Below are 25142 nucleotides of genomic sequence, written 5' to 3' on the forward strand. Positions count from 1 at the left end.
TTTGATATACTGACTTTTGCCTTACTACCTTAATATGGTGACATTTAATTTTTTTTCCCCCTGTCCCTTGTGTTGTCCCTCTGGTGCTTGTGTATATTCCCCTCCCGCTTTCAAACAAAATACCAACTATCAAAATGTACTTAGAAGCTGTTGTATCCCCTACCCTCTTTTTAAAGAAAATATATATACTGGTCTTAATATGTGACATATTAAGGTATGCAAAGAAATTATTTAATGTCAGTGTTATATCATAAGCAAGGCCAAAGATAGGCATCATGAACAGGTATTGGGTTAATGTCTGGTTTTTTGACTCTTCCAGTGTTTACTTCCAGAAAGATAAATGCTTCACTGCAGTGTTTAATGTCCTTTCCCTGGGACTGAATGGTTTATGGGAAAACATGGAGTAGTTCTTGTGTTTTTTCTCATTGCAAGAAAATTAATGGATGATAAATAATGATTTCCTGAATTCACTATATCACAGTGTCATATCTTCTGTAAAAAGCTTCATCAAGTCAGCCTTTTTTCTTTTTTTTTCTTTTTTTTTTTTTTTTAGGTGCATTTGGGAAATTATAAGTTTTATAGCATCAACAACTAGTATGAAAAAGTGCTTATGTGGGTTTTTTGTAGAACATCATTCCAATGTTAGCTTTCCTATACTTTAAAACGTTAGCAGTTTGGTGTTTATCACTGATAGGTTTTTATCTTATAGCTACTACCTTCTGGAGCATGTTTTAACAATCTCTTTATTAAGGAGTTTAAAAAATATGTACTATATACATTATGTCCCATCACTCTAGGCCAGTGTTTCCCAAACTTGGGACGCCGCTTGTATAGGGAAACCCCTGCCGGGCCAGGCAAGTTTGTTTACCTGCCACATCTACAGGTCCAACCAATCACTGCTCCCAGTGACTGTGGTTTGCTGCTCCAGGCCAGTGGGGGTTGCAGGAAGTGGCTTGGGCCGAGGGATGCACTGCTCTGGGTCTCCTGGGGTGTACTAAGCTTCTAGAGTCTCAGCAGGCTGCACCACTTTTTCCTTCCTTGTAGGGTTGCCAGTTTTGGTTGGATGTATTCCTGGGGGGTTTATCACGTGATATAATCTTTCATCAAAGATGAATTTTTAATTCCTGGAGACTCCAGAACAATTCTGGATGATTGGCAATCCTACTCCCTTGGTCTCTCTGGCACATTTCTTGGGCACTGACTCTGTTTCCCCTTCCTCCAAATGGGGCTCCTCAGTCCACCTCTCCTAGGCCCTAAGAACAATACTGACCCTGAGATATCTCATTACTTAAATAAACCCCCTCTCCCAGAACTCCATCCTAGAAGTATAATACAGTTGATTTCAGAGTAACCCTCTCGGGTAAGCAGCAGTTGTGAAGTGGTCAACATATGAACACTTTGCACAGACTAACACTTTTATATTTAATCATGCAAAACACAGGGGAGTACAGATCATACAAAACAACGAATGGTAAACACAGGTCCTCATCTCAGTTTCCTCACAACTCCAGGGCATTCATTTCCTAGATTCCAAGGCCAGAAGGGATGTTTGGGTTAGGGCCATGTCCCATGGGTTGTCCAGTGTTCTTGAGGACATCTGGGTTCAAGGAAGTACGCAGGGCCACCTTGCACCATGAGAATTCTACTTGCTGGGTGACCCTACCCCGGCTTCTGTGACCTTGTTCATGCTTTTGCTTCCTGTCTGATCCTGTTCCTGTGGGTTACCTTATTTAAACTCCTCCCGGTCACCTGGCTACCTTTGTTCTCTCCTCCTGTTAACACCATTGCTCTTCCTTCAGAGAAATCAGCTGAACTGCTTCTTTTTTCTAAAGTTGCAGTTGGTTTTTTTGCCCCATAGTTAACTTTACATATTTCCCCTTTTATCTGTGTGGGGTGTACATGCTATAGGCCCTATCCTCACTATTGTGTCTAAATACATATAGGCACTCATTATACAATAGTTTATCTTAATACAATTATACAATATCAGAATTCAGAAGTTATACACCCATAACTCACTTATCACAGCCAATTCCTCCATCTCTCCCTTCATCAGCCCTAGCTCAGAAAGTATATCAACAGTAGAAAGGAACTTTTCTTCTGTAGGGAAAGGAGTAGCTAGAATGCTGTCTCCAGCTGACCTATGATCCTTTAGGGGCCAAAGATAGATGGTCCAAGTTAGAGCAGACCCTAAGTTCACTTAATTTGTGCTTGGGTGGAAGCAGGTGCAGGAAATCAGGGAGTCCTAGCAGACTTCTTGAGAGCCTCACAGTAGAAGTGAGGCACTGAAAGTTACCTGGCTCATAGAATAGTTGCCATCTATAAAAGTGGTTTAGCAAAGTACACACCTGACTCACTGTAGAAGAGCAAATAACTTGCTGTTTAGAAATACAGATATTTGTGAGAGACCTGTATATAATCTGACATAAGATAAAGTTGGTTGGGTGGTTATTGTGCAGATGTGCAGTGAGTATCAAAGGAGCGATTGGTCTTTTTCCTCTCTCCAGGCAACAGAGTAGCTATAGAACCATTCATGGATTTACTTCATTCCAGGTGCTGGAGTTATAGGCTCTCTGACCCCTATGCAGCTACTGTGTGCATGCACACACAATGATAAGACCATGGATTCCCTACCTCTCCCCGGATTGCCAGTGCCTATGCACTCTGTGCAGGGCTTGCTTATCTTCTGAGTGGCTGCCTGGAATCCTGTCCTTCCCTTACACAGTAGAACACCACCAATTCTCCTGTCAACTGAACATTTCTGGCTGCTTTCTGACTGAGTACCAAAAAGGTTATGCTAATAAAACACTATGCTATGATACAGGAAGAAACAAATTTTGAGATTAGAATACAGGCATTAGTAGGTGAAGTCTCTATGGTGTGTTATGTTATTTCATTTTAAATGCAACTTGCCTACTTTGTGATGATTTTTATCACTCCTCTTGAATACAATATTCTCAGAGGATTAATCTTTCCTCCTACGCTGCTGATGTTGGAATGTGCTGTTCTATTTGATGATCAACAATGGTGCTCTCCAGAAGGTGTTTTAAGGTAGTAGTTCTCAAAGGAAACAGATCTAATAACAGCAGCAAACCAGTATGTTTATATACTTCAGGAATACATATATTTGTGCAGAATAAAAGCACCACTACCCAATTTTTGTTCAACATGCTTACTCCCACAAAATATCACATGACTACATCTTTATTTTGCTGCAGCTGTTTATGAAATAGGCAGCTTGAAAGTCATCTATTCAAAATGGATTTCTACAATGATTTTTTTGTGCCTTTGCACATAATCAAAGTAGATCCATAATTATTCTGGTGTAATAAGTACTGACCAGCAAATACCCTTTTTCCCCCCATGCATGCTGGTGAGTGGATGTGTGGAACCAGTACACTTACTGTAATATTTAGAGATAAAGTACTTTCTATATAATTTCCAACATTCAAAGGCCCAAGTATGTTAACTGGAAAACTATTTTTTTATATATCTACACACATACACACTATATTCTAATATATATAATTGTGTGTGTGTGTGTATATATATATATATATGTATATATTAAAAAAAATTGGTTTTCCAGTTAACATATTTGTGCATTTGCATGTTGGGAATATACAAGCATTGGAGAACACTTTATAATACATGTTTACAGTTAATCCATACCCTTGGTAGAGGTAGCAAATGCAGGGAGAATTAGCAGGGCAGTTACAAGTATATTCCCTTCAACAAGGATTTTGCCATTTCTTAGTAGGATTCCTCATGCATAAATCAAGAACAAAAAGTAAGAACAAAAGGTAGGGATGCTGCATTACTCTAGTTCTACAGCAATGTAACTCCACTGAACTCAATTAGTTTCACTAGCTAAAAAACTGCAATAAATCTGACTGAAAGTATGTCCCCACCCCAACTTGCCTATTGCTGGCAACTGTACGGGGAGATTTTGGCAAACCAGTAAAGTGCCTGAAATCACTATGGCTAATTGTTAAAGAGGCCTGGTCAACAGTCTCATCTTGACCAAGGCAGGTGGGGAGGGGGTTTGGGGTGCAACAGAAGGGAAGCTTGATCCCACGTCCTTCCTGATAAGGGTTGTGTTGAAGTTGCTGATACATGCATTTTAAAAGAGCGGATGTGCCCCAGGAATGTATATTGGGGTCTCAAGGCTGCAAACTCTGGAAAAAACGACACCTGGTTAATCAATAATCAAAAGGAACCTCTTGCTTGACCATTGAAACTGCTTACTTAACAAATTTTCTTTAAGGGACATGTCATTCTATTAATAATGTATAAATAAGGGGGGAAAGTTTGAGACAGTTTGACTCATTTGGGACTCTTTTTGAACTCTCCCTCTGGATACATCTTGTGGTCCCCACTGGCAGACAGAAGATTTGGCCACTGGAAGCCTGCCACTGTGTCACTCGGGAGTCACACTCAGCTTTGGTAATTATCCAAGGGTTGGGAGTGTTTTACTAACTTGTTGCAGCCGTGTGTAAGTGCTTGAGACTAAAGTTTAGCTCTAAGTGAAAGCGCTCTTGTGTTGTCCTGTTTGTGCCAGCCATCTATCGATCGGATGGCCGTGTCTCCCCTGATTTATTTCCTGACACCACCTAGCACAAAGTAAAAGTTACCAAGAACTTTGGGTTGAAAGAACTCAGGGTAACAGCAACCACTTGCTTTTGATTAATTACAATTATCTCACCAATAGTGTGCTAGGCATTTTACAGATGAGAATGAAATGAACACAGGATCTCTGACCCAGAAAGCTTACAATTTAATTGTACTAAATAAATGTTTGGAACCAGGAACTTTCATGTGGACTAGTTAAGGAATATCAGATGTGTGAATAGATTCAGGTTGCCTTCACTGCAAAAAAAAGGCGAGATCCTAATGAAGATGAGGCATAGATACTTTTTAGAATGATGCAACTAGTCAAGGTCAACTTTTTACACACATCCCCTCTCCCACCGCGGTTGACCTCACCTATCTACATTGAGTTAAAAACTACAGGGCCTTGAATCTAGTATGGTTTTACATCAACTTAGCTATCTCAGTGTAAAAAACACTCTTTGTTGCAATAAAATGCCTCTTCTGTGGAATAGAGGAAACCACATTGTTGAAATCAAATAAGATTAATCAAACTTGAAGTCTTAAAATAGGTTAAATGATTATAGGTAAAATTGTCTTGGCTCATGAGATGATAATTGTTTGAAAGTTTATTCTTTGGAGATAATATCATGTCTCTGAAATGGGCCACAAAACCGATTTACTTGCATATAGCAGGCTAAGTATTGCTAAGCTTAAAGAATGGAACAGTAAAATAGAAAAGGAAATTACATTAAAGATTGTATGGGGATTATTTTCATAATACTACCATACACACGAGTAGTGATAACTAAAGAGAGAGAGAGTTCCGAAATCAAACTAGAGATAACAAAGCCTGTATAAATATTAGAATTAAAGAATGGTTCAAAAGTAGATATATAATTGTTGCTCTGAATTACTTAGTATGCATTTAAGAAAAAGTTTATACAGCAGAGGAAAGACTGCCTCTGGCAGATGATTCTATTAATTTAGTTTAGAACAAAGACTTTTTGCAGAGGGTAAAATACATAAAGAGTCAGAGCAAGGATTTTGTTTGCTAAAAGAGCAAAAGATGCACCAGAGAATGGATATAGTCCAGAAAGGGAATTGGCCTGGAACTGACATAACTTAATAAAGAAATTTGAAAGAAAATATTTCATTTGAAAAGATTGAAAGTGTTGTTAGGATTTCAGAAAGTAAGCATGCTGCTGAGACAGTATCTAAGTGGATTGTGAAATATTGAAGCATTTGAAATGTGTTGCTCATATGGGAATTCATTTGAAATTGTTGTTGGCTTTTTATTATACAGTATGTTAATGGATGTTTGACTGTAAGGTTGCTTATTAATGAAGGACAAATGAAACCTATGCTGAAATGTTATGCCACACTGCCTTGAGCTGTCGTCATATCAGATTTTATAAGATAAGTAGGAGCAGGCTTGGTCAGTCCTTGGTTTGAAAACCACAAAAGCAGCAGGAAGTGGTGTTGGTGACACAGCAGATGGCACTGTACCAGTGCCCCAGGATAGTGTTAATGGATATTAAGCTATCTTTTGAATGAGATGTAAAACTGAGGTCCTGAACCTTGGTGGCCTTTCAAGATCCCATAATACTTTTACAATGGATTGGAGGGCTAGGCTTGGTATCCTGGCCAATTGCTAATCTGAGTAATTACATTGTGCATAGCTCAAGTGCCCTGCAGTTTTACTGGCTATGGTATACTACTTCTAACCTGAATTATTGTGTAGTTTTACACAACTGCTGTGTTTCATTTCTTGATGTCAGCTGGAGTTTTATTTCAATCATGATTGAAGCCATAGTGTGTAAAATGCTTTGGTTAGACGGATGCAGATGTAATCATAATCACAGACATGGACTGACACCAGGTCAGCTGCATAGAGCAGGTAAGATTCTCAAGGCTGTTGTGTAATGAGATAAGGAGTTGGTTAAAAGAGAGTTGAAACAACACACTACAGTGAGGTAGGCAATCTGTGCTGAATCCACACTGACTGTCTAATTGTGCAATATGTTTCTGCAGTGTTCAGCCCATGGGATATTTTGTAGCCTTCTAGTGTTAAGCAGTAAGCAAAAAGGCTTTCTTGCATGTGTCCTCAATATTTTGAAAGCAAACGTCTGCCAAGTTAATATCAATAGAGATGAAGCAGAATGATCATAAAAATGCTTAGGCTGTGGTTCAGGAAAGGAAGTTTGGTGTGATGATGCCTAAGTCTCTTATTTTTGTGCAGGTGTTTATGATGACTGAAGTGAATGATAGATAAGTGGCAGTTACCAAAGGAAGGAATTTTTTAGTTACACTATGAATCCTTTAAAGGAAGAAGAAAAATACAGACCATCACTGGTTTTCTTTATCCCTAAAGCTAAAGGGAGTATCAAGTAAGGAAATGTAAGTTAGCAGTGCAGTCCTAAGTTATGCTCTAAAACACTGCCACACTGTGGTACTTTAGAAGATATAACACAAGCTGTTAACTCACCTAAGTCTATTAAAACCATTGAGTGGAATAAACGGAGCCACTTGCATCTTACACTGTAGTGGGAAAGGTTTGCTTGAGGCTGATAGTCTGCTGATACTCCTATAGATTTTTGCTCCTCCTTCCAATTGCATTATCCCTTTTATTGGCTCCATCACTCAGTGGTTTTAAGCTCTTAATAATGAGCAGTTTCTCTTTCTGAATTCAGCAGGGGGAAAGATCACTAGGATGACTATACAAATTCGTTCATTTTGCTTTCATCCTAATTCTCAAAATTCTCCAAAACTAGAAAGCGTCATCAAACTCTTTATTATTTTACTGAGGGTTCAGACTACAATTATTTAGACTAACAACTATGTCTATTAACCAGTTACCTAATCCCTTATTTTAAAAAATAACAAACCTGAAAGCCCTATAATGGATTCCCATTGAGGAACCTCTGAAGCTCTAAAAACAAACTCCTCCCCAATAACCACTCCCCCAACTTCTGCTAATCCCTTCTCTGAGTGTTTGCAAAATGTACACACCTTAAAAGCAAACCACCAAACAAACTTTTTTAAAATAATCTCCATCAAGAGGCCTTAGTCCAAAACAATCCCATCAAGAAAGGGAATTCCAAAGCATGTTCTTCAGTTCTCCTTTTAATACATGTGGGGGCTGTTTTCTTGAGCACGTCCACTTATCTTAACTGCCATGTTGTAGCCTCAGAGGTTAGGTTGGGAGGGGGAATGGGGAGAGGGACTAGGCAACTAGAACTCAACCCACTGAAGGTATGTCTCCACTGCATCTGGGAGGGAGCCAGATTCACACTATCAGGGCTCAGGTTAGCACACCAAAAATAGTGTGGAAGTTGCAGAGCTGATGGAGGTTCAGGCTAAACACTCTAGCTCAGAACAGCCTGATCCCCTGAGACCTACTTGAGCGGCTAGTCTGAGCCTCTACCAGTGCAGCAACAGCCACATTGCTATTTTTAGCATGCTGGCTTGAGCCTTGCTGGCATGAGTGTTTACCTAGGCTGGGAAGCTTGCTTCCAGTTGCAGTGTAGATATACCCTTAGGTTTATATGTATCTTAAAACCAACTACCTAGTCTGAACTTGGAAGTCAATGCAGGTCATTGCTCTTTGTTATGGGTACTTTGCACTTTCAGATAAGACCCTGTTAGTTTTCCAATTACTAGAATAATAAAAAAGAAGCTCCATAGCCCACAGACGTCTCTACACAAGTGCACAGTACCACTAAACAACCTACTGGAGCTGCGTGATGCATTACTTTGTTGAGAGTTGCCTGAGAAATGCCAGTCTGGTATAGATGCATTGGAAAGCATTTGGACTACTTCCTCTTTTTGTGTTAAATCGGTATGTTATTATGTTTCACTTTGTACACAGATAAAGAAGCAATAAGGATAAAGTAACTTGGTTAAGGTCACTTAGGCTAGGCTTTGGGGGTCAGAGGGGGAGCAGTTTTAACTTGGGTTAGCTAATCCAGGTTATAATAGCAGTGAGGATAGTTTTTTAACTGGGCTATCTACTTGAGTTCAACCCAAGGTTCCCCTATGCGATTTCACTTGAATGCTACCCAAGTTAAAAGTGGGTTCTAACCCACGAAAGTTTATGCCCAAATAAATTTGTTAGGGTACGTCTTCACTACCGGCCATATTGGTGGGTAGCAATCGATTTCTCAGGGATCGATATATCGCGTCTCATCTAGACGCGATATATCGATCCCCGAACGCGCTCCTGTCGACTCCGGAACTCCACCAACGTGAACGGTGGTAGCGGAGTCGATAGGGAGAGTCACGGACGTCGATCTCACACCATGAGGATGGTAGGTAACTCGATCTAAGATACGCAAGTATCTTAGATCGATCCCCCTCCACCCCAGTGTAGACCAGCCCTAAGTCTCTAAGGTGCCACAAGGACTCCTTGTTGTTTTTACTGATACAGACTAACACAACTACCACTTTGAAACAGTGTCTTCACTGCTATTGTAATGCAAGTTAGCTAACCTGTGTTAAGATCACGCCTTAAGAGAACCCAGTAGCCCTAACACCCACTTCCTTGCTATTAATTTAGCACTGAATAAAACTACTGAACAATCCCTTCTCTCAATATCCCTTTGTAATATCGACATTTGCACTCAGAAGGGTTAATTTGAATAGGGTTGCAAATTCTGCAGAAATTGAAGTGTCTCTAAGACTAATGAAACTTTTTGAATACGCAGCCATATGGCTACACCAAGCACAAATTAAGCAAGTCTGACTGTAATTAAGAAAACAACAGCCTTTTCCTGCTTTAATTATTTTTCTGTGTATTATGACAACATATTGTTAATATTTTGCTACTAACAAAAAGAGTGCATGGATTGTTTGATATTCTTAGTGTTTAGTGTTCACCATAGATAACATTAATAAGGTCATGACACCTGAGGTAGGATTAGCCATCTCACAGATTCCCCTCCCCCAACCCTCTATAGCACATGCTCAGGGCCAGTGCAACCTGTTAGGCAACCAAGGCAGTCGCCTAGGGCGCTAACATTTGGGGGGCGTTGACCGAGGCGGCGGTATTTCAAGGGCGGGAACTTCTGCCACCTAGGGCAGCAAAAAAGCTGGCGGCGCTCCTGCATATGCCACAAGTGTGGCTCCACAGGTCCTTGTGTTGATACCTCTGGGCTTTCCTTTGCCAGATGGTTAGGCTGCTAGTGTGAGATCTGTGTCTGTCTCCTCCCCCGACCCCTTTGGTATATCTTTAATTCTGAGGAGTTTGTTAAATCTGAGTACAGCATGTATAATTTCTTCATTAAATCAATGGGCAAGGTCATTATATGTTAAAAGGAGGAAATAACTCATTCACACGTTATCTTCACAAAACTATGAGCTGCACATTTCAGCACTGATCTTTCAATATAATTCAGAATTATATTCTGTGTCAACTCTGCTACCATATTTCTTTCTGAGGATAGTCTATTGCAAGACAGACTTTTAGGGGCAAAATATAAACTACAGCTATTGTTTTAAAGCTATTTCATTGTGTTTTATCTGAGACTATGATTTTCTGTCTATATTAAAGTGTTAAATATAGGTATTAATGTGCGTAACATTTTATTTTCTTAAAATGTATTGAGCATACGTATATAAAGTAGTTGTTCATTGGAATAAAACCTGCTATTAACTTTAATGCATATGCAGTTTACTCCATAAATACAGGCCTCAATATGCTTTGCACTACAAAATAGAAGTGCTCACATCTTTAATGTACTATAGAAAAGACATTAATATAGATTTATAATTAGAAAATGAATTGGTCTGATAGTATCAGGAAGAGATTTCTGCAGGATAAAATTCAAAGCACATTGATACAAAGATGCTGTCAGGATACAGAATACGGACTGGATAAGCACTGTAACGTTCAGATACTTGTAAGAATAGTTAAATAGATCTGTTAGATTAGTTGGACTCTGGATAAGGAACTTAACCTGTTTAGTTTTCCCATCTGTAAAATATGGATGAGTGTGCAACCATTTCATTAAAGCAGTGGTTGCGAAACTTGTTCCGCTGCTTGTGCAGGAAAAGCCCCTGGTGGGCTGGGCCGGTTTTTTACCTACCACATCTGCAGTTTTGGCTGATCATGGCTCCTAGTGGCCGCCGTTCGCTGCTCCAGGCCAATGGGAGCTGCTGGAAGCAGTGTGGGCCGAGGGACGTACTGGCTGCCGCTTCCAGCAGCTCCCATTGGCCTGGAGCAGTGAACCACAGCCACTAGGAGCCACGATCGGCCAAACCTGCAGATGTGGCAGGTAAACAAACCCGCCTGGCCTGCCAGGGGCTTTCCTTGCACAAGTTTCACAACCACTGCATTAAAGTGCATTGAATGCCTCAGATGAAAGGTATGATTCACAGAACTTTTCCATAGGGTCACTTCGCAGTGCAATAAGAATGCGGTAAAAGGGTCTGAGTTTGAGAGTGGGTTCATCCCCTAACTCTTGGTATAAAAAAGAGGTTCTATAATGTATCATATTCACCATTGTCATTATTCCATTGTGTCAGGGTGTGATGCTGCAGGGGGTCCTTCTCTCCGGTACCTCCTGCTAGCCATGTACTTCTCACTGTGTCTTCTGGAGTTTAGCTCTCTGGCCAATTCACATAAAGTTCAGCCGCCTTCTGGGATAACAAGAAGATCAAATGAAAATTCAGTAGAAACATCCAAATAATAAGAGCCTTTCGTTCCTATCTTGGGTTATCATCATCCTTTGGGGTCAGTCTTCAGCCTCACCCCAGTTTCAATAATTCTTGCATTGGACTTACATGCCCCTTCTTCTGAGGCATGGTAAAGCCCACCCTTTGGTTGGATTTCCTGGTCCAGGGACCCTGTATTAGGCAGCTAGGTCTGCTTCTTAGACATACTGCTGTTTCCTTGGGCCACTTCCTACCTCTAAGTCCCCCATGCTGCTTCCTCATACCTTGCGTTTTAACACAGTCTCCCTTTGGTTCTCAGGCCTCTGGCTTTTCCCTAGTCAGCTGAACTAAGATTTCTTCTATCCTTCTCAGGCTCCACTGATGTGTTTTTACTGGCGTTACCTCAGGGCCTCTTCCTCAGGAGGCTGAGCTTCTCCTGCAAAGTTCTTCCTTTGTTACTACTTGTCCTTGCAGGTTTCCCCTCATTGCCTCCCTTCCTTAGGGACTCTGACAGCTTCCCCTAGGGATCTTCCTGAAACTTGTTGGCCCTAGCTTAGAGCTTCCCCCACCCCCATGCTTCACCATGTGGATGCTGTTCCCTGTAACTGAGTCCTGTCTTGTCTGCAGTCTCTCCCTCTAGACTGAATTACCAGCTCTATTTAAGGAGTCCTTCCTCATTTCCTGAAGTTGGGGTGCCTAGTTATCATTAAATTGTCATATCACCATCAGATCGGGGCTCGCTGGTAGGTCACAGACAAAGTTGAGCCTGCTTTGCCTTAAAGGACCAGCCAACCTATGGCAGGCAATTAAAGTTCAGAGGAGACAAAAACTTCTGCTTAGAAAAGAATATTGGGTAAAAGTGTTTTTTTTCCCTGCAAAGGTCAAAACAATTTGAAAGAAATTTGCCTATTCAAATAAGGCAAGGTACTTATAATGTTTTAAAAAAGGAAATGAAATCTTCATTGTAGCAGGCTTATTCATGTAAAACAGATTAAAATATGCATTCATAATATGTAAATATAGAATCAATTACCGTGGAGTAATTTTACAGTACAAATGATTGTAACCTGCCAGTGTCCTCTGGGATGACTTTGAAAATGAAATGTTTCTTCTCCACAGTCAGAGCCCAGTTAACAAAAATCAATAAATAGTAAACACAGAGTTGTCTCTGGCTGAACGAGCAATGTCTGATTAGGAGGACAGTTTAATAATTTTAATAGATGAGCCGAATTTTCAAGGGAAAGATGAGTTCAAGGGTCCAAAGAGCTTTGTAGGTGTTACAGAAACAATCCATGCTGATAATTATCTAAAGAGCAAACAGTAAAACTTGAGGCAATTCAAGACTGGAACTATTGGGACTGATTGTCTGCTGCCTTGCACCATTTGCAGTTGTTTACACTTGTATAAAATAGGTGTAAAATATTCTCTCTCATTTGGTGGCATTTTCCTCTCACTTTGAATTTGCTCAGTTTCTGTGATCACTCTTCCCCAGAGGTTTCACCAGAGAAGCACAGCTGGAATGTGACCCACTGATGGAGGATACAATGAGAAAGTGCTGATTCAGCAAGAGGAATAGGCATCTTGCCCCTCACAACACCCTCCAGTCAGTGACTGTTACTTTTGAAACTTCTGTAGCTGGCTGTAGGCCTCTTCAAAGAGACAAAGTTCTAAGTGCCTTGCACTGTTGCAACACTATTCTAGTTGGATTTCCTACTGTCGGGGGCATTGCACCACACTCTGAGTAGGTCAGGTCACCTATCGGCCCCACTCGAGCAAAGTATTTAAGCACGAGCTTCAGTTTAAGCTTGTGAATAGTCCCATTGACAAAGTTTCTGAAGAATGGGAACAATTATCCTTTATTTCCACTTCATAGCTAAATTATTCTACACAATGTCCTACTGTATGTTGGAATGAAGGAAGCAATGAAATAGGCATTTAAGTGCCAAGATTAGTACCTACACAGAGGATCTGGAGATCTTACTGAGGTGTCCATTTTTGAAATTTGGACCTTTGAGCATATAAATAACCCAGACAGTTGACCCTCTTCTGCACACAGTTCATGCTCACAAACATCTTTATGTTCATAGGTGAAATGAAACTTAGAGCTGATGATGATCCCTGAAATATTCATCACTAGATCTTTAATTGCATTAATTCAAGTTGCAAATATCTAACATGTTTCTGGCAGACGAAAGAGCCTGGTTCAACTAAGTATGAAACTATCCAAATTAAGTAGATTGTCTGAGGGTTTCGTGCATTTGCTGTCTTCAGCATTTGAAAGCCATTTCTCCTGAAAGTCGGACTATTTAAAATTCAAGCACTATGCATCTGAGAAACTTCAAAAAAAAGGTAATGAACCATAAATTATTGCCATTAGATATTTAATACCCAATCAGTATGTGCTCTCTCATGCATATCCCACTGGCATTGCATTCATTCTGACAGTGTGGTACTGGTTCAATTACTTTGCTCATTTACAATAAAAGATTAATGAAAAGAGATATATTTTAGTTCACAGAGATTAATTGCATCCCTTGCTTTCCCTACACTAGAAATATTCAGCACATAATCCTGATAGCTTTTTCGTCAACAAGTACATGGAAAATTAATAGACTTTCTTCTGTGGGAATCCTCAGCGGGTTTGCAGATACAAACACCCAGGGAAAAGCTAACTAAAAATTGGCTTTCTGATAGAAAGGAATTATTTTACCTTTTTTTCTCCCCTTCATTCACTCTGATACTTTGAATTAACCAGCATAAAAATGCATGTACGTATCTGAAACCTACACACTTCTTGTCTAGTATGTGCAAAACTAATCCACGTAGTGTATTCCCTTCTGAGGTGCAACCTGAAGGCAGATAGTCACAGTGAGGATTGATAACTCAAGCATTTCAAAAGACATTTTAAAAGGCAATAATATATAACATCTTTTCTACTTGCAAAGTATATGCCAAGATTACTAGTAAATTTCTACATTTCTTAATCCTGCTATGAATTTTGTTATTTATTTAAATCAGGAAGACTCAAGTTCCAATGTGGTTAAAGGATGAACAGCTACTGGTTTTTGTTTTTTATACTGCCTTATTTATAAAGAGTTATATCTATTTTAAGAGAGTAAACTGACCTGAGGATAAAGGCAATAAAAGGCACCCTAGCAAATCACATTAAGCAACAAGAACAGGATTATAACAGACTCAAGTATTACAGAGGCTCTCAAGCTGCAGAAATTGACTTCAGCTCTTGACCACACCACATTTACAGCTGAGTGTTCTGTTCAGCCCACTGAAAGCATAGGGAACATTTCCTAGACCAGTTAGGAGTAAAATATATCTCTGATATTAACAAACCTCAAAAGATCTGGAGTTTGGGTTTGGCTTGGATAAGCATCCAGAAGTTCAGATGCTTTGCTGAGAACTCACTACAACTATCTGGACCTCTGAAAAATCAGGGCAGAAATCTCATAAGAACAGCCTTTCTTGCAGTATTTCAGCATTTCTGGTCTGGTCCCTACTGAAAACCCTTAGTGAAAAAAGAAATTTAATCTGAACTTTTTTGACTTTATAAAAGTTCAGTTTGGACGTAAAAGTAGATGAAGGCTTTGGCTGTGTATCTGGGAGATGTGCTTTTCATATCTGGACCTATTTGCCTTTGCATGATCATATGGTTATATCTCCCAGAACTACCTTTGAAAATACATCCCTACTATACATTTCCAAATCCACTATAAAAACATAACAGCAATCATAGAAAGTCCACATACAACTGAACCTGAAAATGTTATCTAACTTAGGAAAATCCCCAACTCTTTTTTTTTATCTGAACTATTTTTGCATCTCATTAAGGTCCTGATCCTTCATCATTTCTGTCAATGTGAGCTTTGCCAATGAGTTTTAAGGAGTGTAGATTCAGGTGCTAAGTAACTCAAAGCTAGATTGTACATTTAGAATCTGCTCAGAATGAGGGTTTTTATGGACCAGCATTGTGCTTTCGGGAAGTAAAATGATTCTTGGTGTTCCAAGTTGTGCAGTAGATGCATATCTGCTATTATGTCTCGTACAGAGTATAGCATACTCTGCTAACCTGTGCAAATTTAGGGCAGTGCCAGGACCCTGCCTTGTTCCCGCCCCTTTGAGGTGTTGTGTATGTGGTGGGCAGCATTCTCAGTTCGCACGGAAACACTGGAATGGGAATTATGTATGACCTTTACATAGGCTAGAAAGGGTCTTGACACCTTTCCTGCTAATTGCGCACATACAGGATCAGGCATAGTAACACGTAGGAGTTTTTTAGTATTATATTTGAAAATAGCAGTGTGAGTGTATGAACCATATATTTGCCCTATCCCTATCTGAATGTTGCTGCAGATTAAAAGTTTAAAAGTCAAGATCCTACTCCTGCTCTTTAGAATTATACCAGTTTAATTCTGGAATATTTCTAGTGGCTACTGTGGAGTTAGTCTAAAAATATTGCAGAATTACGTTGGTATAATTCTGGCACAAGACAGCAGAATTTGGTCCAATATGCTTAAGCACATTATTTAATGTGCAATGCTTTTCAAACTATCTACCGATGCAAATATACATAGTCTTTTTTTTCCTCATTCAGTTGTGTTGGGGACCTTTTGAATGTGATTTCTCTGAGAGAAATTGTTTTTCCTGGCAGTCCCTTGGGAAAATTTTCTAGATGTTCAGTGAATATTTCTGAAGGAGCAACTATGTTTATTTCCTGGTATTTACATTTTATTTCTTTACAAAACTGTAAATGAAACATGATTTCTACATGTAACTTTCTACATGCAGTACTCCCATCCAAAAACTTGAAATCTATATACTGGTGTAAGGCAGTAGTTCTCAACCAGGAGTCCGGGGCCCCCTAGGGGGCATCGAGCAAGTTTCAAGTGGGCTGCCAAACAGAACCAGCATTAGACAGGGCAGAAAGCCGAAGCCCCACCACATGGGCTGAAGCCTGGGTCTCTGAGCCCTGCCACTAGGGGCTGAAGCCAAAGCCTGAGCAACTTAACTTCAAGGTGGCCCCTGTGGCGTGGGGCCCTGGGCAATTGCCCTGTTTGCTACTTCCTAATGCCAGCCCTGGGTTTTATATGCAGAAAACCAGTTGTTGCAGCATAGGTGGGCCATAGAGTTTTTATAGCATGTTGTGCGAGGGCTCAGAAAGAATAAGGTTGACAGCTCTTACCTAAGGTACTATGCTACCTGCCTGTGCTGTGTTTCTTATATACAGAATGTTTCTTTGAACACAGAGTGAATCTATGTTGAATTTCTAATCTTTCTTCTGATGGTTTTTTATTTTAGTACTATACTTAAAAGCTGACTAAAATTACATTCAAAAGAACTTGATCTAACTTGCTTCTTGTATAAATTATATCACTTGAAAAGAAAAGGGTTGGGTTTGGGGATATATTATATCTTCAGTTAATAAGACTCCTAATTATGGAAAATTCCTGCAGAACTGAATAAAAAATTACTTTTCTTTAGGGACCATTGTATGTAATTTTAACATAAAATTGTATACCTGCTATAGAATTCTATAGAATATTTTAAGAAAAAAAAACCTATAGAAAGAATATCATTCGTTATTCAATTCTATAGGTATCACAGGTCTGGCTGCACCCCTGTAATGGACAGTCACTACTAATTGGACCAACCTTTAGAACTTATGTGCATCGAACCCTGTTGGGTCCGGTTAGAGTTCAGACACTCATTAGCTCTTGCCATCTAGGGTATGTTCCCAGGTGCAGACTCTCCTGTTTGAAATTGTTCCTTGAGACATGGAACTCCACAATCCAAATGCTCTAAGCCCCCAAACCAATGCTGAGACGTCCTGAGCCTCCACAAGTGCTTATGCACACTCCTCTAGAATTCATCAGTGTAGGTGTTCTGATTTATAATTTAACTCTCTGGGGACACAGGACAGGTAAAGTTAGGAACCCAGACATTGCTAAGGAGCTTCTTAAATGGACACACTTTACTCGTAGACAGCACAGGAGAGTTACAGGTCTATAGAAAATAATCATTACCTGCCTCAATCTCTCCTCGGAGTCCTCTCCATTCCTGAGAGTTCTTGGCTTTGGTTGGTATCCTTGGGGGGAAGACAAAGTCCCCCTGGTCCTGTTTCAGCTTTCCAGGAATAGTCTGTTCTTGCTACAGGTGGATATTCTAATCTATACTGATTGTTAGTCATATATGATATTTCACAAAACCTAAAGGAATTGACACATTTCCCAAATAGTCACAATAGGTATGTCAAGTAATTTGTTCATATTTTTTAGTATTAAATTCCACAGGTCTTTTCCAGAAGGATAATCCAAATATTTATTTAAAGATCCATCTATTGAAATGCTGTGGATGAATAAGTGTTTAGTGTATAACTTACTTCTGCAGCGCATTCAGTGAGAAGTCTTGGTGTCGTTGCATTAGCATTGTCAAGTAACATCAGTCTTCAGAGTAAGATGTGTTGCAAAGGGTTATTTATTTTAAGTATTGACTTTCAGGTGTGTCCTTAAGTACACACATGTTCAGAGCTTCATCTGGCCACCGCCTATATTGAGAACCCATTATGTTATGCAATGTGATGTTCATCACACAAAAGGAAATTTAAAAAAATGATATGAACTTATAGCACACTCTTGATTAAGTCTCTTAAAGCTGTAATTACATTTATTGGGGTCTCTTGATTGCTTCCCCTGCACACTGATCCATCTCTGATAGGAATAATTCTAAAGTTACAGAGTTTTGACCCTCTTCAAACAGCTGCTTTAAAAACAATCCCCAAAACAATCAATTATAAAATGATTTGTCTTGGACCACTCAATTACACTGTCCAGGGCCTTAGATGGATACATTTTCTGAAGTGCTCATTGAATGAGTTGGGGCATCTGCGTCCCCAGCAATTTCTCTCTCCCCACTACAATCAGAGTCAATATGACAGGCTCAAGAAGGAGAGTAAAGAGGAGCAGTAATCCCTCTTATTCCCCTGTTTGTCTGAGTAAGAGCTGTGATGATTTAACCCACAGGGGTTAAATGGGATGATTTAACCCACAAGGTCAATGGGATTCTTTCCTTTCACTTCAGTAAGCTTTGGAGTAGGCCATTATGCATGACTACACCTTCACGAGGTATACATAGCATCATCTTGTTAATTAAAAATCAGTCTATATTGATGCTGATCCCTTAGCTCAGCAAAGAAACAAAAGCAAAAAAAAAACAAAAAACAGGAGGAGGAGCCAAATGATGATGAACCTTGAAAATATAGTAAGTTGAAAGTGAAACTTCTTAAATCAAATAAGCAAAAAGGAATATGGATTAAGAAAGACACTTTGATCTGCTGAGTGCTCTTAGTGATCTACAGTGTTGACCTGGAATGTATATAGTCTTTGATACAAAGAGATTTCATACTTGTTTAATCCTTCTCATTTTCTCAGGGGAGAAAATCACCCTGCTTTGGCAATGCAATCAAATGTGGATCCTTCTTATCTTTAAGGAGTTAAGCTGACATCATTCATCTTAGTCACTCTACTTATCAACGAAGTCTTATTGAAGATCAGTGTTTGAAACAACCTTATTTATTAATGTAATAATTTGAGAGTGCACAACTTTATGAAAGGGTGCTTGCCACAAGTAAAGAGCAGAAATAACTATTACAGTGAATTATTAAGAGCCATCCTTAGATATGACTATTCAAGTGTTCTCAGAAGGATCTCCCTTTAACAACCTTCTATCTTCTCTGTAGGCAAGATGGGGAAGGGAGGAGGAAGATCCTGAAGATTTCTATGCTGAAAATATTCTACTGCTCCTTTGATTCAGAGACACTTTATTGTTGTTCCCTCCCACTGGTAACTCTCAGCTCCATTGCAACATCAGAGCTATCTGAGCCAAGATGCGGTGAGTCTATGAGTTCAAAAGTAGTCAATTCTCAAGTTATTTATGCATTTAGAGCTTAGTAGAGAAACTGGAGTAATAGCTGACAATCATCTGGTTTACTGAAGTGGCCAAAAGCCATTGGACCTGATTTTCCATTGCCTTAAACACCTGGAGGTATTTATACCTTGACAACGTGAATATTAACTACTGTCAGTGACTGGAGTTATCTGATTTAGTAGCATTCTACATAGAGTGACCAGATGACAACTGTGGAAAAAAATGGGACATGGGGTGGGGGGAAATAAGCGCCTATATAAGAAAAGATCCCCCAAAATGGGACTGTCCCTTTAAAAACAGAACATCTGCTCACTCTAATCTATACCCACTTAGCACTTAACTTCATACAGATGTGTATGACTATAAAAGATCAAGTAGTGGAAAATGACGCCCATTAAGATTTCTGCAACTTGGGCAACTTTTACATTAGATAATATTTAAAGCCTAAGCCCAAGTGTAATAAATTCATTGACATATTTTAATGCTATTTAGTTTCGGGAAGTTTGTGTCATCAGTTACCCAATGAGAAGACCTTTGCCCACTTTCCCAAAAGATCTGTCTTGTAGAAGTTGACACAAAATGAAATCCTGATGTTTGTTGCAGACTTGAGATATAGATGTTTGAGATCAGTTTTACATAAAAAACTGAATATATGGGGTTTCATCCAAAATACCTCACAATATCTGTGGCTTGATGGATAAACCACTAGACTGCATCTCAGGAACTAGGGTCTGTCCCCTGCTCTTTCACTAACCTGCTGTGTGTGACCTAGGGCAGATCCATGTTTGTTTCCATTACTACCCTTTATTATTACATTAATAAATAAGGTTGTTTCAAACACTGATCTTCAATAAGGCTTAGTCCATAAGTAGAGTGACTAAAATGTAAACTCTTTGGAAGAGAGACTGACTCTCACTCTGTGCTCATACTATGATGTCTAGAACAATGGGAATGTTTAGGTGCTATTGTGATATTAATAAAAACAACGTCCTTTCCTGGATATTGACTAAGATCTTCAGAGTTATGCAGGATGTTTAGCCACACATCTTCCATCAATTTTAATGCAATAAATATATTCAGTCAATCAATCAATCAATGGATGATGTGTGCAATAAAACACCTGTACTACTTTTCTTTAAAACTCTTAAACATTACCTTTAAATGGTGACATTCAGAGTACTTTGCATCTTGCCACTGGTCACTGAAGGTTTCTGAAAAATGCAATGCCATTTCTGGCATTAGTGCTCAAAAAGCAGGACTTGGAGATATGGGAAAATAAATTGTTCAGAAAAATCAATTAAACTCTCATCATTTCCAGAGGCCTGGAATTGCTTCTTTTGGACATACATCCATGTTTCCACACCCAACAGAGAAGCTTCTGTCTGTCTCAATAACTTATTCTTGGTTTATTAAAAGGGGTTAAAATTGAAAAGATGATTTTTTTCTTTAACTGAACTGACAGATGATCTTATGTATCAAAGATGGTACTGGCAAAATAATCTCTACTGAAATGAGAGTATTCCAGCATGTTTTGTACATTTACCTGTTAGTGACAGAGTTGTAGAAAACATCATTTGAAAAGTTTACTCAAAGGTGAAAAATAAAACATCTGTTCAGGAACATTAGCAGTGTTTGGGAGATGAGCTACATCACTAAAATGAACATCACCAAACAAGTTTATATGGGTAATTATCTTTAAAACTACAATAAGAGGAGAGGGAAAAGAAAATTAAGGGCCAATCATTTACACTTAGAGTTGCATGTCATTATATACCCTGGAAACTATCAGACTGTGTGAACAACAGCTTAAGAACTTTCATCTGAACTCCCTTGGGAATAGTAACACTTGACTTTATAAGCAGCTAGACTGGTTCAGTATCCTGCTCTGATCAAGTGAATCTTTTTTCTTATGTCATCTTTAATACGTTTGACATTGTGGGATTGTGTTTGGACAATATTGTTTGGTGGGAAAATACAATAAAATGTGATATACTTTTCAAAGCCGGTTTTAGAAACACATTTTGGATTAGAAAAGGACAGAAACGAATGTGGGTAGTATATTTCCTGAGTGGTTTCATTATGCATTCAGCAGAAAGCTATGCACTTTAAAGGACACCAACATGAATTGGTGACTTGTTAGCTTTAGACGCTGATTATTAATGAGCAAGGATAAACCTTCAGCATACTCTATTACAGATATTTGCTGGAAGATTTATGACTAGTCTTATAATTGTCTCAGGTGTAAGGGCCAAATGACTTATTCAGATTTTTCCTTTAATATTAAAGATGTGTGCAACAAAATGACTTGCCGGTAAACATTGAATAAATGCTATTTTTTCCTGAATTTACAGCCTCCTACACAAAGTGACTCACAATACTAAAGAAATTCACCTGATCTTGGGTCTGATTTCTCATTTCTTTAGACTATTTATACATATGCAACTATTAACTTCATTGCACCATAACATGTAGGCCCTCAGCCACTACAGGTGAGGGCTGAGGGAAAAGATCAGCAAAGGAAAAACAGGTTGCCTTGAACCAGATGGGTCTAGGAGGATTAAGCTAAAATTTCATTACAGCCAGTTTGATCTATGTTGTTGTGTTCATCAGCCTCCTGTATGTATACAGCAGTCTTCATGAAAACGTTCTAAAGTACTCTGCACAACAAAAAACTCACCCTAAGACTCACAGGATCACTCTCTTCTCAGCTGGTGTAAATCAGCATAGCTCCAAAAGTCAGTGGTGACATGCCAGTTTACAACAGCTAACAAGCTGGTGCACAGTGCTTAAGTGCTTGTCTATTATTTTTAAGCCTGGCACTCATGAACATCACTTTGTGCCATTAGCTTATCGGCACAAATAATTACAGGATATCTTCCTTTGCAGGAAACCGTTTCTCTTGATACAAAAAACATCAAAAGGATTGAATTTGTCCTCAGAGCAAGTGCTTCCTATACCTCCAGGCCTGTGCCAATCACCTATGCCATCTACCATGGGATGACTCTGGGCTGTGCTACTACAGAACCTCTGCCATCACCTTCTCATTAATCAAACTGGTGGCAAAGGCAGTACACAACCCACCCTGAATGGTGCCTTCTGATTCTGCTCGTTGACATTCCAGATCCTACAATTAATGTAGTTATGGGAACGCTGGATATGGTGGGGGAATGGAGAGATAATTGTGCAGTTAATGAGTCTCTGATTGCATTTCTGCCAGGGAACCCTGCATTTCAGAAGCAGACTGTCAGACTAACGGTGATAAATACGTGTGGGTGAATGTCTCTCTATGCTCCCAGGTGGTGGGGGAGGAATGGGAAAGGATGGGCAGATGTTTGCCTGCACTGGGAGGGCATGGGGAAGGAGAGTTAGTGTCTGGAGCCAAGGGCCTGCAGTGGAGGAAACATGCATGTGATTGTAACTATGGACCTGATTCCATGTGCACTGGAGTAAGTGAGACTGGGCTTTATCTCAGCACACTGCTAGTCTGCCCCTACCAGCCTCGAAAAGCAAGGTTATTACCCAAGAGTAGAAAACTATTTTTTTCAGCCTTCCTTTCAAACACACTACATTTTACTAAAATCAAAGCTAAGCACTTTACATTGTAATTCACAACATTTCTTTTTTTATCCTTCTGGATTTTCTCTCCATCTCTTTCCCCCACTGTTTGTTATAACTTTTTCACACTCTTAACATTTTCATTTCCACATCAACTGTAAATATGCTTTAAGGCCTAGCCCTTGTCTCTGCCACCTCAGGTATCATCCCGTTTCCTTCCTTCCCATCAAACCTCCATTCCTTAACCCTGTCCCCACCTAGTTATGAGAGAGGCTTGAGCCTCTCCTCTCCAATTTTTCAGCTTCCTCTCCCTTCTCTATAGCAGAACTGGCCCCTAGTGCTGCCTTCTTCCACTTTAAATGACTCCCATTACAGCAAGAGAGGATGGGACTTGCCAGAATATAGTGCATCCCCCGTTGCCTTGTTGTGCTACCTGTAGGGTATTGAAATAAGTGTAACTAGGATCTCTCTTTTGACATCTATGATGAGCTGTGAGGGGAAAGACTTCAGGAGCAAACTGTATATGCATAGACATATCTACTCTGCCTGTATGACTAGCAGACAGACCTGTCTTATAAAAAGGATAATTTTAACCCAAATAAGCCAAAATTTAACTTTACTGTTTAATGTAGGTAATGGAATGTTGGTCTTACTGAATGAGTAAAAGGTGGCGGGGGCGGGGGGTGGTATGGATCAGTGGTCCCATGCACTCCCCGTCAGTACCCAGCCCGAACTAGAGAAGTTAATGATCCTACTGGGATACCAAATTTGATGATGAATCTTGGTCTCATGCCATCTGAGGCATGTTGTCCCTATGCTAAGAAGGAAGCAGCAGAACTTAGCATGCCCTAACTTAAGGAGTCACCCTAACTGTAACCTCAGTTTCCAAGCAGGGGGTAGTGATGCCAAATCCAAGTAAAGCTCAGGGGGTTGGGAACAGATGTTTCTACCTGGTGTTGTGGGCTCTATTTAAAGAATCTTAGTAACCATTTGACCCCTCCTCCTCTAGTGTTTTTAAAAATGGCACTGATCAGACTCAGTGTAGAGATTTTTGTTTCTGCACAGTGATTAATAGAGCTGAAATCACAGATAAACTCATCTAAGGGGACTGAACCTTAGACCTTGCATGGAGACAATACTGTGATGGCAAAGCATCAGAAGAAGACTTTTCCCACTACCCAGTGAAATAACCAAGGAGCTGAAATTACTAAGTGTGGAATAACAGAATATAGCATCACAGCTAGAAGCAGCAGTGGCAGAGACACTGACAAATGACAGCAGCAGTGAGCAAAGGTAAAAGCTTCCCATCAGGGCAGGAGGTGAATGCACTCTGGGACGTTGCTGATCTGAGACAACAAACCGTGGGTGCAGTGGAGGGAAAAGGGGAGTGACACATAGAGATATTAATCAGTTGGATTTTCACATCAGTTACTTTCATCCCTGAACAGAATGGCTCTGCCATCCCTGAAGAGAGAGGAAGCTCCTAGATAGATGCTGCAGTGGGAAAGTGGGGAGGGGCTTGAGAATAAGCAAAGAAGCCAGGAGCCAAAGAGCTAGGCTAGGATCGTGTTTCTGGAATAGGTGGCATGCTCTGCAGACATAAAGTGCCTGTAGGACACAGCACTTGATTCAAGCCATGAAAGTAGCAAAACAATTCTGCTACTGTTAATGATGTTATTGACAAAGTTCCCATATTTATTTCTGAATGAGAGTTGGTGTGCATACAGCTGAGATGGCCAACAGGTACATTTATAATCCTTGAATCTGCCGATTTTGTCCTCTTCCAAGCACCCGAGAGATTTGTGTTCTCTGGATTGCTCCCTCCCTCCCCAGCCCTTGCAATCTGAATCTCTCTATAGGGTCCTCCATTCAGAGTAGAAAATAATAATAAAAAAGAGAGCGAGAGAACTGAACAATTTCATGAGAAATTTATTGCAGATAGCAATTTAGTAGACTCATTATCACAGTATGAGGAAAAGATAGCAGAATCATAAGCAAACCAATACCATAGGAATATCAAAAATATATATTCAATGTTTGAAGCCATAATGTCATATTTTCATGCAAAAATTAATAAAGTTTTGAACTCATTTCACTTTAATAGAATATATTAAATACTAAATTATAAATATTAAATAGCATTTAACTATTGGAAAGGCAATGAATCTACCACCCTCATGAGGGAATGAGTTCAAGCTGAAAGGAAATTCATATATTCGTGGTCTCAGCTGAGAATGGTATGAGAAAGGTAAGGGAAAAAATCACCAGGTAACACTCACTCACTCATGCCCGTCACCCCTCGGGGTATGGGCCGCCAACCACAGATCTCCAGAGTCTTCTATCCTGGGCCATTCGCTCTAGCTGGTTCCAGGTATAGCCCATTTTTTTGCTATCAGCCTGAAGGTCGC

At 39.7% G+C, this 25142-nt stretch overlaps 1 long non-coding RNA gene across 1 annotated transcript in view; it reads left to right on the top strand.

Annotated features, from left to right (window-relative positions):
* The first annotated feature begins 4388 nt into the window (after window positions 1–4388).
* Window positions 4389–25142, top strand: part of LOC142047929 (uncharacterized) — a 38324-nt gene continuing 17570 nt past the window's right edge. Inside the window, exon 1 of the long non-coding RNA XR_012657248.1 lies at window positions 4389–4446. This is a non-coding gene — a long non-coding RNA (uncharacterized LOC142047929). The remainder of the gene's footprint in view (window positions 4447–25142) is intronic.

The sequence above is a fragment of the Chelonoidis abingdonii genome, chromosome 19 (genome assembly GCF_003597395.2).
Source record: "Chelonoidis abingdonii isolate Lonesome George chromosome 19, CheloAbing_2.0, whole genome shotgun sequence".
NCBI classification, from domain to species: Eukaryota; Metazoa; Chordata; order Testudines; family Testudinidae; genus Chelonoidis; species Chelonoidis abingdonii.